Source organism: Callithrix jacchus, chromosome 5 (assembly GCF_049354715.1).
Source record: "Callithrix jacchus isolate 240 chromosome 5, calJac240_pri, whole genome shotgun sequence".
Taxonomy (NCBI): Eukaryota; Metazoa; Chordata; class Mammalia; order Primates; family Cebidae; genus Callithrix; species Callithrix jacchus.
The window spans coordinates 82,794,851-82,810,217 of record NC_133506.1 but is presented as its reverse complement, the minus strand read 5'-3'; the positions used below and the strand labels follow the sequence as shown (position 1 = coordinate 82,810,217).

The 15,367-nt window shown below is 45.9% G+C and overlaps 1 protein-coding gene and 1 pseudogene across 6 annotated transcripts in view; one reads left to right on the top strand and one right to left on the bottom strand.

Moving 5' to 3' along the window:
* Positions 1 to 4,209: 4,209 nt before the first annotated feature.
* On the bottom strand, positions 4,210 to 4,388 carry LOC118154122 (small nucleolar RNA U3; annotated as a pseudogene).
* An 8,092-nt stretch (positions 4,389 to 12,480) lies between these two features.
* Positions 12,481 to 15,367, top strand: part of SHMT1 (serine hydroxymethyltransferase 1) — a 42,210-nt gene continuing 39,323 nt past the window's right edge. For all 6 annotated transcript variants that reach the window (XM_035300167.3, XM_035300166.3, XM_035300164.3 and 3 more), the window contains exon 1: positions 12,481 to 12,664. The gene's annotated coding sequence lies outside the window, so the exon portion shown is untranslated. The remainder of the gene's footprint in view (positions 12,665 to 15,367) is intronic.

Sequence of the window (15,367 nt, the reverse complement as noted above, 5' to 3'; positions counted from 1 at the left end):
TCTTTGATATAATTCCAGAACACTTAACCCGTATTTTCCTGACATTTTTGATAATTACCCCTAGTCCTTTTTTGCTGGTTTCTTCTCATCTTTACTACATTTTAAATGTTAAAGAACCACTAAGCTCAGGACCTGGACTTATCTTTCTTATCTTTGCTTTCTCACTAATTTTTGTGTCATTAATTTCCTGATATTTCATATTACACCTCAACAGTAGACTACACCCAACACTGTCTGACTTCTTCCCTTGGATGCCAGTTAGGAATCTCCAAATTATTGTGTCCACATGGAGCCAGTGATACTCCCTAAACTCGCTCTCCCCATTCCGTTTAAGGGTAACTCCCACTTTTTAGTTTCTCATCTCAGTATTCTTGGTGTCCCCTTTTAGTTTTCTCTATATCTGTCTGGCTCTCATTCTCTATCTCTCCATCACACACACATTTTCAGATCCGAAGTGTATGACAAACCTGCCAGCTTTACCTTTAAAGTGCAGTAATTCCAAATGGTGTTTTCAAATTCACCTTCCCATCCTCACCACTTGGTAACTACAGTACTTCCCTCACAAGGTCAGGGCTTCACTGCAGAGATTTCTTGGGGAAATGATGAGAAGTATTATACATTCTTACTTCAGGGACCCTCAAAATTATAGGCTAGTCATATCCTACAAAAATTTAAGCTTTTATCATTGCCTTGTTTTCAATCCAATCTCTACACAGCAACCACAGTATGCAGTTTTTAGAAATCAAAGCTATATCCTAACGCTCTTGCTTTAAAGTACTGCTCGATTACTTCTTTTCTCCGTCATTAGAATTTAAGCTTAACAGAGCTGGGTAAGTTTATATATTTTTCCACTGATCCGTCTCCAAGAGCTGGAGATCACTTAGTGTAAGGTAAATGATCAGTATCTATTTTCAAATAACAGAATCAATTTTTATTTTTATTTTATTTTTTTGAGATGAGGTCTTACTCTGTCACCCAGGATGGAGTGCAGTGGCACGATCTCGGCTCACTGTAACCTCCACCTTCAGGGTTCAAGTGATTCTCCTGCCTCAGCCTCCCAAATTGCTGGGACTTCAGGCATGTGCCATGACACCCAGCTAATTTTTGTCTTTTTTAGTAGAAATGGGTTTCACCATATTGGACAGGCTGGTCTCAAACTCCTGACCTCGTGTTGGTTAGATTGGTTGGTAGAATCCTTTTTTGTTTTGGTTCTGTTGCCTATTCATTATAGAATGGCTTTGCTACTTACTGTAAAGCTTGAAACATTTTATTTTTTGTTTTCTTGCTTTTTCTTCCTTTTTTCTTCCTTCTTTCTTCCTTTCTTTCCTTCTTCTTTCCCTCCTTCCCTCCCTCTCTCCCTTCCTTGTTTCCTTCCTTCCCTCCCTCCCTCCTTCCCCTTTCTTTACGTCAACAGGTTTTGCTCTGTTGCACTGGCTGGAGTGCAGTAGGGTTTACAAGACTCACATTTTTTTTTTTTTTTTTTTAGACGGAGTCTTGCTCTGTCACCAGACTAGTGTGCAGTGGCGTCATCTTGGCTCACTGCAATCTCCACCTCCCGGATTCAAGCGATTTCTCTGCCTCAGCCTCCCAAGTAGCTGGGATTACAGGCATGCACCACCACGCCCAGTTAATTTTTTTGTATTTTAGTAGAGACGAGGTTTCACGATGTTGGCCAGGATGGTCTCCTTTTCCTGACTTTGTGATCCACCCACTTGGGCCTCCCAAAATGCTGGGATTACAGGCATGAACCACCGCACTCAGACACTTAAATTTTTTTTAACATAAATTTATCTACCTTACATTAGCCAAGTTTATTTTCAATGTAACCAATATTTCTTTTAAGTGAAAATTTAAATATTTACCATCTGTTAGCCTTGATATTTGACCTTCTGCAGCCTCAATTTTTCCGGCTCTAGCAATCCTCCCATCTCAGCCTCTCAAGTAGCTGGGACTACAGGTGGTGCCACTGTGCCTGGCCAATTTTTGTAATTTTTTATAGAGATGGGGTTCACCATGTTGCCAAAGCTGGACTCGAATGCCTGGACTTAGGTGATCCTCCCACCTCAGCCTCCCAAAGTGCTGATATTATAGGCCTGAGCCACCATGCCCAACCACAAGGCTGAAACATTTTCTAAATTTGAAAACAAAGTGCATGGCATTTAAATATCTATTCCTTAAAATTTGGAAAACATGTTAACACCACATAAACCCAGAACCTGCATTTTTAGATTAGTAACGTAGATATTTTCAATTTCTTCTAAAGTTAAAAAAAATAAATTTTGTATTCAGAGAATTCTTGATAACAGACGGAAACTTTTTCACTTAAAAGAAATGTGGTTACTTTGAAAAGAAATTTGGTTAATGGAAGTTAAATTTTTCTTTAAAAAATAAGAAAAATAATACTTAGCAGTAGTCAAAGCATGTATTCCAGAGAGAGGAAATTTATCCTGATCTGCCTGTAATAACAAAATTATGTGGACCAAGATTATTCTGTAGGGACATAGATTAAAAGATAGCATACAGCCTTTTCCTCGATACCTGCCGAGGGCTCCAAATGGTGTTGTCCTGGATTCCTGTCGTAACTTAAAGGGAAACTTTCACAATGTCTGGAGCCCTTGATGTCCTGCAAAGGAAGGAGGAGAATGTCCTTAAGTTCCTGGCAGCAGGAACCCATTTAGGTGGCACCAACCTTGACTTCCAGATGGAGCAGTATATCTATAAAAGGAAAAGTGAGGCATCTACATCATAAATCTGAAGAGGACCTGGGAGAAGCTTCTCCTGGCAGCTCGTGCCATTGTTGCCATTAAAAACCCTGCTCATGTCAGTGTCATATCCTCCAAGAACCCTGGCCAGAGGGCTGTGCTGAAGTTTGCTGCTGCCACTGGAGCCACTCCAATTGCTGGCCGCTTTACTCCTTGAACCTTCACCAACCAGATCCAGGCAGCCTGCCAGGAGCCACGGCTGCTTATCGTTACTGACCCAAGGGCTGACCACCAGCCTCTCACCGAGACGTCTTATGTTAACCTACCTACCATTGCTCTGTATAACACAGAGTCTCCTCTGTGCTATGTGGACATTGCCATCCCATGCAACAACAAGGGAGCTCACTCAGTGGGTGTGATGTGGTGGATGCTGGCTCGGGATGTTTTGCACATGCGTGGCACCTATTCAAATGAATAACTTGGCTTCAGTTGGTCTAGAGATGGACATGCACCTTTTTTGTCCTTTGAGATGAAGTTTTGCTCTTGTTGCCCGGGCTGGAGTGCAGTGGTGCAATCTGAGCTCACTGCAACCTCTGCCTCCCAGGTTCTAGCTGGGATTACAGGCATGGGCCACCACGATAGCTAATTTTGTATTTTTAGTAGAGGCTGGATTTCTCCATGTTGGCCAGGTTGGTCTTAAATTCCCGACCTAGTGATCTGCCAGCCTGGGCCTCCCAAAGTGCTAGGATACCCTTTTGTAAAGGCAGATTAGCAACGTTTAAAAAGGTATATATTTGGGGGTTGGGGGCGATGTAATTTCAGCACTTTGGGAAGCCGAGGGGAGTAGATCAGCTAAGGTCAGCAGTTTGAGACAAGCCTGGCCAACATGGTGAATCCTCATCTCTACTAAAAATACAAAAATTAGCTTGGCATGGTGGTGGGCACCTATAATCCCAGCTACTCAGGAGGCTGTGGCAGAATTGCTGGAACCCCAGAGGCAGAAGTTGTAGTAAGCCAATATTGCGCCATCGCGCTCTCGTCTGGGAAAACAAAAGCAAAACTCCATCTCAAAAAAAAAAAAAAAGAAAAAAGTAAGCATAAATTCCATCTCAAAAAAAAAAAAAAAAAGGAAAAAGTAAGCATAGCATTCAAGAGTGTGATTAGGAAAATTCTAAACTGCTTTCTCTTGTCTTTAAAGAGAGCCATATACACTTTTAGCTACTTTCCATATAGTAGAGCCAAGACATATCACAATCCTGTCTGTTAACACCAAGACTGATAGTCTCTGAGAACAGACTCGAGAACGCCAAGAGAAAGTTCTCATGCAAAACCAAAACAACTGGCCAAGAAAGCAGAAAACGCTACCGAAACTCCTATCACTACATTCAATCATAAACAAGGAATCCACTTACACAATGTTCTCTTACTCTCAGAAAGTAAGAGAGAAAGAACGATCATCAGTGTCAAACAGAAACTCCTATCACTACATTCAATCATAAACAAGGAATCCACTTACACAATGTTCTCTTACTCTCAGAAAGTAAGAGAGAAAGAACGATCATCAGTGTCAAACAGCGGTTGACAATCAAGAGAAAACATTACCTCTTGTGGATTTTGTTACTATACACATTCAGAGAAACTTCCCTAGTAAGAAACTATAGAAATGACATTTGAAAGTATAACCTGTAGCCTCCCCCAGGACTACATCCACCACACACTTTGCACTGATGGCGAGATACTTTTGCTATTTCTGATTCCATTAGGAAATAAATAGAAAAATTGATTGGCAATGTCATCTTTTCAAATATTGTCAATCACTTGACACATTTTAACGTTTAAGTGAAAATCTAATTTTTAAAAATTCAGTTTAAAAAGTTGAAAAAAGGCCGGGCGCGGTGGCTCAAACCTGTAATCCCAGCACTTTGGGAGGCCGAGGCGGGTGGATCACGAGGTCAACAGATCGAGACCATCCTGGTCAACATGGTGAAACCCCGTCTCTACTAAAAATACAAAAAATTGGGCACGGTGGTGCGTGCCTGTAATCCCAGCTACTCAGGAGGCTGAGGCAGGAGAATTGCCTGAACCCAGGGGGCGGAGGTTGCGGTGAGCCAAGATTGCGCCATTGCACTCCAGCCTGGGTAACAAGAGCGAAACTCCGTCTCAAAAAAAAAAAAGAAAAAGTTGAAAAAAATAGGCGTGCCTAATTAGCATAATGCTGTTTGACAGCCAATCACAACCTGAATTTTTAAAGCGGGCCGTGTTTGCTCCTGGTGTGGTGAGCTTGCCTGTAATCCGGTAATCCCTGCGTTTTGAGAGCCCACAATGAGGCCCAGCCTAGACAATATAGCGCGATCCCGTCTCTACCGGGTGGTGGGGGGGCGGGAATCAAAACTGAGCTGGGCATGATGGCACCGCCTGTAATCGCAGCTACTCAGGAGGCTGAAGAAGGATTATCGCTTGAGCCAGGGAAACTGGCTAAATTCGAAGCTGCAGTGAGCTTTGATTGCCACACTGCAGCCCAGCCTGGGAGAAAGAGTGAGATCTTGTAACTTAGTAACAATTTTTCTAGGGGCGATAGTATAAAATAGACATAAAATGTACTATTTTAACCATTTTTCACATATACAATTAGGCGAATGCATTAAGTGCATTCATGCAACCAATGGTATGTAACTGTCACCATTATTTATCTCCAGAACTTTTTCAACATCCCAAAGTGAAACTCTGTACCCATAAAACAAACTTCCATTTCCTCCCTCTGCCCAGACCCTTTTAACCACTATTCTACTTTCTGTCTCTATGAATTTGATTCTTGTAGGTACCTCTATAAGTGGAAACATGCAATATCTTTTTTTTTTTTTTTTTTTTTTTTTTTGGTATCTGGCTCATTTCACTTAGAATTACTTGTTTTGTTGCTGTTGTTTTTGTTTTTTGACACGGAGTTTCGCTCTTGTTACCCAGGCTGACGTGCAATGGCGCGATCTCAGCTCACCGCAATCTCCGCCTCCTGGCTTCAGGCAATTCTCCTACCTCAGCCTCCTGAGTAGCTGGGATTACAGGCACGCGCCACCGTGCCCAGCTAATTTTTGTATTTTTAGTAGAGACGGGGTTTCACCATGTTGACCAGGGTGGTCTCAATCTCTTGACCTCGTGATCCACCCGCCTCGGCCTCCCAAAGTGCTGGGATTACAGGCGTGAGCCACCGCGCCCGGCTAGAATGATGTTTTCAAGATTTATTCATGTTGTAACATGTTACAGAATTTCAATTCTTTTTAAGGCTGGAGTGCAATGATGCAAAACGGCTCACTGCAGCCTTGACCTCCAGGGCTCAGGTGATCCTCTCACCTCAGCCTCCTGAGTAGCTGGGACTACAGGCACATGCCATCACGCCTGGCTAACATTTTGTATTTTTTGTAGAGAGGAGGTTTCACCACATTGTCTAGACTGGTCTTGAACTCCTGGGCTCAAGGGATCCACCCGCCTAGGCATCTCAAAGTGGTGCGACTACAGGTGTAAGGCACCACGCCCAGCTGTTTTCTTAATTACATTTTTGAATTGTTCCTTGCTAGTGTATAAAAACACAACTGAACTGGGTGCAGTGGCTCATGCCTGTAATCCCAGCACTTTGGGAGGCCTAGGCGGGCAGAACACCCGAGGTCAGGAGTTTGAGACCGGCCTGACCAACATGGTGAAAGCCTGTCTCTACTAAAAATACAAAAATTAGCCGGCATGGTGGTGGGCACCTGTAATCCCACCTACTTGGGAGGCTGAGGCAGGAGAATCACTTCAACCCAGGAGGTGGAGGTTGCAGTGTGCCAAGATTGAGTCATTGCACTCCAGCCTGGGCAACAAGAGCAAAACTCCTCAAGATACAATAACAAAACACAACTGGTTTTTGTGAGTTGATCATGTGTCCCGAAACTTTGCTGATTTTGCTGATTAGTTCTGGCAATTTTTGTGAGTGCATTCTTTTGGATTTTCTGTATTTATAGAAATAGTTTTATTTCTTCTTTCCCGGTTTGGAGCCTCTTATTGCTTTTTCTTACCTAAATGGTCTGGCTACAACTTCTAGTAAAATGCTGAGTAGCAGTGGTAAAAGTGAACTTCTGTGTCTTGTTCCTGATCTTCGGGGGAAAGCTTTTAGCCTTTCACCATTAAGTTTGATGACAATTGTGGGTTTTTCACAAATACCTTTTATAATGTTAAGGCAATTTCCCGCTTTTCATAGTTTTAATATATGTTTAATCATGAAATGTTAGAATTTCTTTTCTTTTTCGTTTTTTGAGACAGAGTCTTGCTCTGTTGCCAGGCTGGAGTGCAATGGCACAATCTTGGCTCGCCACAACCTCTGCCTTCCAGGTTCAAGCAATTCTCCTGCCTCAGCCTCTCAAGTAACTGGGACTACAGGCGCATGCCACCATGCCCAGCTAATTTTTTGTATTTCTAGTAGAGATGAGGTTTCACCATATTAGCCAGGATGGTCTCAATCTCCTGACTTCATGATCCTCCTGGCTTGGCCTCCCAAAGTGCCAGAGTCCTGGGATTAAAGGCATGAGCCACCGTGCCAGGCTGAAATGTTAGAATTTCTTAGATGCTCTTCCTGTGTCAGCTGTTTCCCCCTTTTTTTTTTTTGAGATGGAGTAGCTAGGCACGGTAGCGCACGCCTGTAATCCCAGCTACTTGGGAAGCTGAGGCAGGAAAATCGCTTGAACCCAGGAGGCAGAGGTTGCAGTAAGCTGAGACCGCACCACTGCACTCTAGCCTGGGCAAAAGAGACTGAGTCTCGCTCCATCGCCAGACTGGAGCACAGTGACTCGATCTCAGCTCACTGCAACCTCCGTCTCTCATATTCAGTCAATTCCCTTGCCTCAGCCTCAGTAGCTGGGATTATAGGCGCACACCACCTCTAGCTAATTTTTTGTACTTTTTGTAGAGATGGGGTTTCATCATGTTGGCCAGGATGGTTGCAATCTCCTGACCTCGTGATCAGCCCAGCTCAGCCTCCCAAAGTGTTGGGATTACAGGCTTGACCCACTGCTACCAGCCATTAATTGATTTTCTTATGTTGAGCCACCCCCTTGCATTCCTGAGATAAATCCCTCCCTTCCTCTCAGCAGCAGCACCTGAGTAAAGCCTTCTTCCTTGGCAATAACCATTGTCTCAGTGATTGGCTTTCTGTGAGGTGAGCAGCAGGCCCTAAACCAAATCCCTGGTGTTCTTGTAACACCAGGATGGCCAGTACCCTCCAGACACTGGAGGAGTCAAGGAAGGAATCCTCCATTCAAGGCTTCAAAGGATCCTGTCAACAGATTGATTCCTGACTTTGAGCCTCTAGAACTGTGACAGAATAATTTCCGTTTTTTGTTTTTGTTTTTGTTTTTTTGACAGAGTCTCACTTCATCACCCAGGCTGGAGTGCAGTGGCATGATCTCAGCTCACTGCAACCTTAGCCTCCTGGGTTCAAGTGATTCTTCTGCCTCAGCCTCCTGAGGAGCTGGGATTACAGCCATGCGCCACCACGCCTGGCTAATTTTTATATTTTTAGTACAGATGGGATTTTGCCATGTTGGCCAAGCTGGTCTTAAACTGCTGACCTCAAGTTATCTGCCTGCCTTGGCCTCCCAAAGTGCTGGGATTACAGGCGTGAGCACCACGCCTGGCCAAAGCCACCGCACACAGCCTTTAATTTCAAAATAAATTTACATTTACAGGAAATTCTATGCACTCTTCACTCAGTTCCCCGCATGGCTACATCTTCCATAGCTATAAGTACAATATCAGGTCATGAAATTTACATTAATGAAATATGTGTATATGGCTCTATGCCATTTTATCACATGTAGATTCATGTACTGACCATTGCAATTAAGATACAAAACTGTTCCATAAATATCTCTTTTGGTTTTCATTTTTTTGAGACACAGTCTTGCTCTATCGCCAGGCTGGAGTGCAGTGGTGCAATCTCAGCTCACTGCAACCTCCGCCTCCTGGGTTCAAGCGATTCTTCTGCCTCAGCCTCCCAAGTAGCTGGGACCACAGGTATGTGCCACCATGTCCAGATATTTTTTGTATTTTTAGTAGAGACGGGGTTTCACCATGTTGGCCAGGATGGTCTTGATCTCTTGACCTCGTGATCCACCCACCTCAGCCTCCCAAAGTGCTGGGATTACAGATGTGAGCCACCGCACCTGACCTGGCTTTTATTTATTTTATTATTAATTTTGAGAGACAGGGTCTCACTCTGCTGCCCAGGCTGGAGTGCAGTGGCACAATGATAGCTCACTGCAGCCTTGAAATCCTGGACTAAAGTGAGCCTCCACCTCAGCCTCCAGAATAGCTGGACCTACAGGCATGTATGCACCACCATGCTTGGATAATTTTTTCAATTGTTTTTGTAGACACAAGGTCTTGCCATGTTGCTCAGGCTGGTCTCAAAGTCCTGGCCTCAAGCGGTCTTCACATCTCAGCCTCCCAAAGCACTGGGATTATAGGCGTGAGTCACCACTCTAGGCCCTCACCTCTTTATAGATATAACCCTGCTCCACACCATCCCTAATTCCTGACATGAGGAATTTGTTCTCCATTTCTATAATTATGTCATTTTGAGAATGTCATATAAATGGAATCAAATCATACAGTCTGTAACCTTTTGAGATTGCCTTTTTTTTTTTTTGAGCTGGAATCTTACTCTGTTGCCTAGGCTGGAGTGTAGTGAGGCGATCTCATCTCACTGCAACGTCCACCTCCTGGGTTCCAGTGATTCTCCTGTCTCAGCCTCCCGAGTAGCTGGGATTATAGGCGTGTGCCACCATGCCCAGATTATTTTTGTATTTTTTTTTTTTTGAGACGGAGTTTCACTCGTTACCCACGCTGGAGTGCAATGGCATGATCTCAGCTCACTGCAACCTCTGCCTCCCAAGTTCAGGCAATTCTCCTGCCTCAGCCTCTTGAGTAGCTGGGATTACAGGCACATGCCTCCATGCCCAGCTAATTTTTTGTATTTTTAGTAGAGACGGGGTTTCACCATGTTGACCAGGAATGGTCTTGATCTCTTGAGCTCATGATCCACCCGCCTCGGCCTCCCAAAGTTCTGGGATTACAGGCTTGAGCCACCATGCCCGGCCCAATTTTTGTATTTTTAACAGAGATGGGGTTTCAGCATGTTGGCCGGGCTAGTCTCAAACTTCTGACCTCAAGTGATCCATCTGCCTCAGCCTCCCAAAGTGCTGGGATTGCAGCCATCAAACACTGCGCCTGGCCTGACATTTGTCTTTTTTTCATGCAGCATAATTCCCCTAAGATCCATCCAATTAGGAGATACCAAGAAACCACATACTTCAAAGCACAAGCTGGAGTGCAGTGGCACAGTCTCGGCTTACTGCAACCTCTGCCTCCCAAATTCAAGTGATTCTCCTGACTCAGCCTCCAGGTAGCTGGGATTATAGGCAAGCACCATCACACCCAGGTAATTTTTGCTTTTTTTTTTTGAGATGCAGCTCAACCTCCCAAAGTACTGAGATTACAGGCGTGAGCCACCATGCCCGGCCTTAATTTTTGTATTTTTAGTAGAGACAGGATTTCACCATGTTGGCCAGGCTTGTCTTGAACTCCTGACCTCATGATCCACCCACCTCAGCCTCCCAAAGTGCTGGGATTACAGGCATGAGCCACCATGCCCGGCGAATCCTAGTATCTTTAATTTGTATTTGTCCTTATAATCTACTTCCTGCTTGATGTTCTAAATTCCAAAAATCCATGGAGGGTGGCACATCACTAGGCAAAAAAGCTATTTGACAAAATCATTCAGAGTATATGTACTGTGGTTTTTATGACCGTTGTAGAAAGAGCTGCTTCCTCTCCAGATTTTTTTTTTTTTTTTTTTTGAGACAGAGCCTCACTCTGATGCCTCGGCTGGAGTGCAGTGGTGCCATATCAGCTTACTGCAACCTCCTCCTCCTGGGTTCAAGTGATTCTCCTGCCTCAGCCTCCCAAGTAGCTGGGATTACAGGCACCTGCCATCATGCTTAGCTAATTTTTGTATTTTCAGTAGAGACAGGGTTTTATCATGTTGGTCAGGCTAGTCTCGAACTCTTGACTTCAGGTGATCTGCCTCCCAAAGTGCAGGGATTACAGGGGTAAACCATTTCACCCGGCCTCTTCTCCATCTTCTAATCCCCACACTCTTACTATCTCTCCCTGCACTTTTCTGAATCTGTTTTGAATCCATGCATTAACTGTCACACCAGCCACATATGTTACAACATTTTGGAAATCGATGGATAATGGGAGGGGAACAAAGTGCTGAGGACTGAAAAATGAGTCCATCCTCTAGATGGGGAAGATGAGACTCAGAGAAGGCAATTTACCAAAGAGCATGCGCTGGGCTCTTTCCCTAAGTACAGCCCCTTGGTTTTTCATCACTTTTTAAAAATATTGTTTTTTTCTATTTGTATTTTTTGTTTGTTTTTGAAATGAGGGTCTCACTCTATTGCCCAGGCTGGAGTGCAACTTACTGTAACCTCTGCCTCCCAGCCTTAAGTGGTCCTTCCACTTCATTCAGCCTCCCAAGTAGCTGGGACTACAGGTGCCTGCCATCACAACTAATTTTTAAATTATTTGTAGAGACAAGGTTTCACCATGTTGCCCAGGCTGGTGGTATTGAAGTCCTAGGCTCAAGCGATCTACTTTGGCCTCCCAAAGTGCTGGGATTACAGGCGTGACCCACTGTGCCTAGTTTTTATCATTATTACAATCATTTTTATTTGACAAATAAATAATAATAAAATTTATGACACAGCCTCAGGAGCTCCTGACATGTGCCCCTGGTTTCTATCATTCTTAACAATAGCTAATGTTCACTGAGTCCTTATTGTGTGCCAATAAACGTTTTATTTTATTTTTTGAGATGGAGTCTTGCTCTGTTCCCCAGACTGGAGTGCAGTGGCAATCTCCACTGACCACAACCTCCGCCTCCTGGGTGCAAGTGATTCTCGTGCCTCAGCCTCAGGAGAAGCTGGGACTGTAGGCACGTGCCACCATGCCTGCTAATTTTTGTATTTTTAGAAGAAATGGGGTTTCACCATGTTGGCCAGGCTGGTCTTGAACTCCTGACCTTAACTGGTCCACCCGCTTCGGCCTCTGAAAGTGCTGGGATGACAGGCGTGTGCCACCCCGCCGGCCCCTCAGTGTTTTAGATATGTACGTCTATTAATCCTCCTGACAGCTGTGCCAGACAGAGTTGTCTTCAATCTAGTGATGTGAAGAATCACTCGAGGCCAGGAATTCGAGGCCAGTCTGGGCAACATGGTTAGACCCCCATCTGTACTCCAACCTGGGCACAGAGTGAGACCCTGTCTCAAAAAATAAATATATAAAAACAGTAATAATAAAGTGACTGCTCTTGGATTCCACACCTACAGAGTAATAATGTTGCACTTCGGTCCCACATTTGTCCTAATTTAAATGACCACCCTGTTAACTAAAAGTAGTACCATGAACAAAATTCACTCATAATCCCACGGCCCAAGCGGCAGGCTTAAGTGAGGAAGGCCCTGTGCAGTCTTCCCGGAAATCCCCGTCCACACAGCAGGCTTGCAGCCAAAGCGTGTCAGTCCTACAGGTTCCTGCCCCAGGTGCGCAGCTGCACCACGCGACTCCCGGCCGGCCCTGGAGGAGCCAGCCCTGCCCGCTGCTCCGCCGCAGCCAATAGTGCGGGTGCGTTTGGAGGCGGCCCCTGCTTGGCTGGGCGCTCTGATTGGGCGTCTCCGGGGGCGGGGCCAGGCCGAAGCCTGGCGCGCTGGGTGCACCTAGCAGAGCGCGAGCGGTCCAGCGCCAAGTTCAGGGTTTGGGGTTGGCGCGGCCGGTCACGTGGTTGGAACGCGGCGGTGCGCGGGACGTTGGGTCACCGGGTCTGGGACTCTGGTGGCACCGGCGGCGGCGTGGGACCGAGGCGTCGCCTTCCGGTAGGTGGGCGGCTTCGGGTCCGAGGGCCGCGGCGTCCTGGATCCCGTGGTGGGGGTGCTTGGGCGTCCTCGCTGTCCCCTACCGTACCTCACCCTCTGCAGTCGAAATGACGGGAGGGGAGCGCTTGGGTCGCGCCTGGGCGCGGGGTCGGGCGGCCGCCAGCGGCAACTCCCCGGTTCCAGGCACATTCGGCGCGATGGGGGGGCCTCGGTGGCCTTTGGCAGGAATGCGAAGGCTTCCGCGGATGTGAGTAGTACTTTTATCGTTGAGCATTTTCGATTTAAACACAACTCCTCGCCTCGCTCCTTCACGACAAAGCTGCAAGTCGAGCGTTACCGTTTCCCGCGTTTTACAAGTGAGCAAGGTGGTGGGGCTCGGAGAAAGGACACAGCTTAAATGGCAGAGCTCGGAATCGAACCCGGATTCTCAAAGCCTGCGCCCCTAACTGCTATGCGCAGGGTCCCTCCACTTTTGGCCTGTCCCACCAGATCCCTCTGGGAAATGAGCTCTTCCTGTTGCCCGCAGTCTGATACCCCACTGTTTTAGGCGACAAATGTTGCACTGTAAAGTTCTTGGCCCGGTGCCTCTGCTTTGAGATTCTGGGAGTTAAGTGACCCTTGGTCCAGCTGAGGTCAGCACAGATGCGGGCCTTCAAACTCGGGCAGTTATCCCAGAGAATAGAATGGAAACACCAGTTGAGGTTCTTACAGAAATAACATTGCAGGCCGGGTGCGGTGGCTCGTGCCTGTAATCCCTCGCACTTTGGGAGATGGAGATGTGCAGATCACTTAAGGTCAGGAGTTCGAGACCAGCCTGGCCAACACAGTGAAACCCCGCCCCTACTAAAAATACAAAAAAGTTAGCCGGCCATGGTGGCGCACACCTGTAATCCCAGCTACTCGGGTGGCTGAGGCAGGAGAAACGCTTGAACCCAGGAGGTGGAGGTTGCAGTGAGCAGAGATGGCGCCTATGTGCTCCAGCCTGAGGGACAGAGCGAGTCTCTATCTCAAAAAAAAAAAGAAAGAAGTAACGTAAATGTATTACCTGGGGAACTTGGAAAGGAGGTTGGTAATTGTGTTTTTATTTAGTGTAGTGTTGCAATGTCCTGGGACAAGGCTTTGGAAGTGAAGAGAAACCAGAGCTCAGATTCTGACTCTTATTTTATGATTTTAGACAAGTTAGCTCTCTGGGCTTCAATTTCCTCCTCTGTAAACAAGAGAACACAAAAATCTGTGTGTGAAATAGAAGATGTTCAACAAGGTAGTTTCCTTAGCAGACCCCTGGCTGGATCCACTTGTGTGATAGAGACCCAGGTAAGATTTGGAGGCATGGAATGGCTGGTGACTTTGCCGGTGACCTCACTTACTGGGTCTCTTTCCCTGGTGTTGAGGATCTGGCCGCACTGAGCAACCGTGCCTCTACAGAAATATCTAATGCTGTAATGACTGATGCTGCAGTGAGCTGTTTCGGCTGGGGTGCTTACCAGGTGTTACTGAATGTTAATGAAGACATCCCTACGATTCCTAAGTTTCTTTTTCTTTCTTTCTTTTATTTTGGGATGGAGTCTTGCTCTGTCGTCCAGGCTAGAGTGCAATGGCATGATCTCGACTAACTGAAACCTCCACCTCACTGGTTCAAGCTATTCTCCTGCCTCAGTTTCCTGAGTAGCTGGGATTACAGGCATATGCCACCATGACTGGCTAATTTTTGTATTTTTAGTAGAGATGAGTTTTTGTCACCTAGGCTGGAGTTTTTGCCATATTGACCAGGCTGGTCTCAAACTCCTGACCTCAAATAATCTGCCCACCTTGGTGTCCCAAAGTGCTGGGATTACACTGCGCCCAGCCCTTTTTTTTTCTTTTTAGAGAGACAGAGGTGTCACTCTGTTACTCAGGCTGGTCTTGACTCCTGTGGTCCTGTGACTCCCCAGACTTCAGGTATGCAAGTCTGATTTCTGACCCTTGGCAAGTCACACTTCCTCCTTTCTCTGAGCTTTGAACTTGGGGTGCTCTGTTCTTGTTGACTCTGTGTAGATTGCTCTCATCCCAGATCTCATGCTTGGCTCCTTTGCCAGGGTTTCACCATATTGGCCAGGTTGGTCTCAAACTCCTGACCTTGTAATCCGCCTGCCTCAGCCTCCCAAAGTGCTGGGATTACAGGCATGAGCCACCATGCGCAGCTGTATTTCTTAATTGTTTATAATTTGTTTCTCATAAGAGCAGGATCTCTATCTTAGTAACTTCTGTATTCATAGTGCCTAGCTCTGTGCCTGGGACATACGAGTTGTTCAATAAATCCTGATTGAATGAATTCATTGTAGAGGTCTTAGATATCAAACACTTATTTTGGAGATTTTTTTCTTTTTGAGAGACAGGGTCTCACTCTGTCTTCCAGGCTGGAGAGCAGTGGCAAAATCATAGTTTATGGCAGCCTTGACCTCCCAGGCCCAAGTAATCCTCTCACCCCAGCCTCCCAAATAGCTGAGACTACAGGCATGCACCACCATATCATCCAGCTAATTTTTAATTTTTTTTTATAAAATGGAGTCTTGCTCTGTCACCCAGGCTGGAGTGCAGTGGCACAGTCTTGGCTCACTGCAACCTCTGCCTCTAGGGTTCAAGCAATTCTTCTGCCTCAGCCTCCTGAGTAGCTGGGACTACAGGCACATGCCACCGCACCCAGCCAATTTTTGTCCTTTTAGT